Here is a 3,921-nt window from a genome sequence, read left to right on the forward strand (position 1 = left end):
AGATGACATAGTAGATACATGATTGAACTTCAAATGGTGCATATTGAGTAAGACCTTGAGCGAATGTTACTAGTGACATACGACTTGAGACATTCATACTTTTCATCTTGTGCCAATAGTAGACCTATACAACTAATCTTTTCCATTTGTTTGAACACTGGACCAATTACAAATTGTCAAAAGTAATAATCAACACTATGTTTCATATAAGAATAATTAGTAATAATCAATAAAAAAACACACATTGGTTTGTTTTTACTCGTTAAGAAGAGCTTATGCTCTTGCAAAGTGTAAGCAAGACAATGATAGAGAAATATATAAGACTGATAGAAAAGGAAGATAATGTAGAATTAAAATGCAAAACATTTCACCTAAAACAGTGGTAGAAGACAAGATTGTGTTGGAAAAGAGGAAACAAAGGTGAAAAGAAAAGATGAACAACAAAGACGAACTACGAAGGCAAATGACGTAAAGGAGAGCGAAAGATGGAGACAAATATTGGAGGTGAAAAGTGGAGAAGAACTACAAAGGCGAGGATGAGTGCACCACAATAATGGTTAGGTTTGTTTGTCTAATGTAGAATTGAGATGACAGAGGCAAATATAGAAAAATAATGATGGAGACGATACTCAGGGTTAATACGAAGAATAAGGCGCACCACCATGAGAGTGTTTAGATTTATTTGTTTGATGTTAAGGTTGGGATGCAACAGAGGTGAATGCCGAAGGCAAATGACGGAGATGAAACGAAGGACACACTGCCTCCACGAGAGTTTTAGATTTGCATAGGGTTATGTCAACTACAAGTGAGTGTGAGACAAATATAAGAGTGAATATCAAGTTGAATCTTAGGTCACCAATACTAAACCCATTAGTCAACTTGTATAAGAGTGAATTAGTTTAGTTTGGATCGAATTTGACTTAATTATAAATAAAATTCAACCTTTACTAATTAAATTGAATTAAATCAAGTTGAATTATTGATTAACCAAACCTAATGAACACGGGTAAATGATTTCTTCTTCAAAAGCTATGTATGAAATCGGTTATCACACCCCCAGTTCCTCACTATCTACCATAGATTATGTTAGTTACATTAAATTTTTTTTCTCTGTAGGATTATTTGATAAATATTTTTTTAAAGTATATTATTTTTTAAAAAAATGTAGTAGGCAACTTCGCCTTGGCTATGATAAATAATGTAAGTTTATTTCAAATCATAATCATCTATAAGATAGATGTGTATTATTGCAGAGACGTGTCTGAAATCATTAAGATATATAAGATGTGAATGAACAGGTTTTGGCGTGAAGAGAAGCATAGTTGGTTGAACTAGAAGAGAAAGAGTTAACGTACCCTAACATATAATAATAAAAAATGTATAATGTATACTACAAAATAAATTATAGTTTCATGCAATGATATGATAGTGGACCGAGTTAGCTGATAAGCTTTAAGAAAAGTAAAATTAAAAATGATGAAGGGTTGTTGTGTTTGCATTGCTTGGAATGGATTGGAACAATCCAACTCCACTTGGTCACAAATCTTCATCATCCAACTAGGTTAATGGCAACCACTGAAGTGTATATCTGAATGAGACATTATTAACTTATGTTTTGTGTTTAAAGTATTTTCTTGAAATGTTTTTTTTTAACCTAATCAATATTATTTGCATATTAACCTTTTCAAGAAAAATGTCATTTTAAGAATGTATACAATTTTTTTTTTCTTCTTTTTACCTTTAGGTTCCATTTTTTTTTCACAATTCAATGAATCTCGCAATATAATTGGTTTGACTTCCTCTATGTTCAATCAGTTTCACAAGATTTTCTCAATAATATATCAATCAATGATAATATATTTTAAATACACACGTATATATACCTATTATATATATATATATATATATATATATATTATAATTTAATCATAACTAAATGAAAGCATCCTTAAGGATATGTTTCAAGTGAGATTTTGGAGGAAATGAAAGGAGAGAATTTATTTTGTTACTTTTAAAAATTAATTAATAATGATATAATAAACTAAATATATAGATAATGATAAGAAATTTAGTGCTCTTTTTTAACGCACTGTATATTTGCTAGACATCACCCTAAATATTTTTTAGCATTTATCATAAAATTTAATTATTTTTAATTATCTATGACTATATAACATTTATAAATATATTTTACATTTATTATGTATTCTAATTAAATTAATTTATATTACTTTATTAATTTATTTTTAAAATGATTAAATTATAAAATATGATTAAACATCAATTTTTTTTATCTCTTTTCTTTCTTCTTAAAATCCACTTCCAAATATTTTAAGGAAGCTAGAAGGTCTTTTGATAGACTTTCTTCTTCAATAGAATTCTCTTTTTTTCAAAAGGTCTAATTCTATTTACTAATGACATGTTGGTGTTGTTATCACTAGCATAAGTTTGTAAATAAGTATTAAACCCATATTTTAGTTTGTATTGTACTAAATAAATAATATTTAATTAATATAAATAAAAATAAATAAACTTTTTTAATGTATAAATCATATAAATTAAAAAGTATAATACATATAGATATTCATTAACATATAAGTTATATTTAAATTTATGATAAATAGTTTTTATTAAGATATAATATTTTTTTAATTATTGAATTTTCTTTTAAATATTGAGATTAAGTTAAAAACTAAAAATATTAAAAAGGATTAAGAAAATCTCAAAACTACTTTCATAAAAAACTAACTAAAAATATTAAAAAGGATAAAAAATCTCAAAAGTACTTTCATAAAAAACTAACTAAAAATATTAAAAAGGATTAAAAAAAATCTCAAAAGTGCTTTCATTAAAAACTAACTAAAAATATTCTTTAAAAAATAGTAGTAAGAAATACTTTCATTCAACATTTTTATAATTTATATACTCAGTGGTTGTGGAGGGCATGTGATTATTTAACCTCGTTACATTGTGGAAATTCTACTAAAGATAGCTAATTAATTTTTTCGACAAAAATTAATTATTATAAAAATTAATAAATACTTTTATAAAAAATATAGTTATGAAAAATAAGTTTAATTAATTTTTGAATTACTAGTATATCTGACTTTTGTGTTTAAGTATTTAATAAATTATAAAATTTTAATTTAAGTAAAAATATTAATTTACATTTTATTTCTCATATTTGTTGACTTTTTATTGATGTATTTAAAGTTGAGTCCTATGAAAGTACACACTTTCATTCAATTTAACCCTACTTTTTATGCTGGCCGGTGCTCATATACATAATTTCGATATCTCTTTCTCAATATCTTGTCGTTTTGGTGGTTGCATCTATCATCTTCGTATCTCATTAATACAAAGATTTTTCGACAAAATTATTGAAGGGAACCATATTTATTACATTTTCATCTAATAACATATTATTATATACATAAGTTGATTGATTTAATAATTGTCATCTTAGAGAAATGATTAAAAAGGACTTATGATTAATTTGGCTGATACTGTGAGATACATGCCCATAACTTTTTCTAATATGTATGAAATATATCTTTATTTGATGCATAAAACTAATACATTTTAAGTGGAATGAAAAAGCGGGTTCAGCACGGGTTGACATGTAGTTCGTTGAGATAAACGTGGGATAGATTGTCTATTTTAATTTATTGATCTCAATTTATTGATCTCTTTAAATCTCTTATGCATAATTTGTAGTGTAGGCCAAGTGCAAGGAGGATAGATCCGCATAATTTAAAAATTTAATTTTTTTTTTCACTCTCATATTCTGTTCATGTAGTCTATTTTTTTTAAAATTATCTATTCCAAATTCTACAATCTAAAATACATATTTTTATTTTGAATTGTGTAATCCGGAATATTGTACAATTCAAAACACAAATTTTATCTCTAGATTGTATA

This window comes from Phaseolus vulgaris, chromosome 4 (genome assembly GCF_051622355.1).
Source record: "Phaseolus vulgaris cultivar YP4 chromosome 4, ASM5162235v1, whole genome shotgun sequence".
Lineage (NCBI taxonomy): Eukaryota > Viridiplantae > Streptophyta > Magnoliopsida > Fabales > Fabaceae > Phaseolus > Phaseolus vulgaris.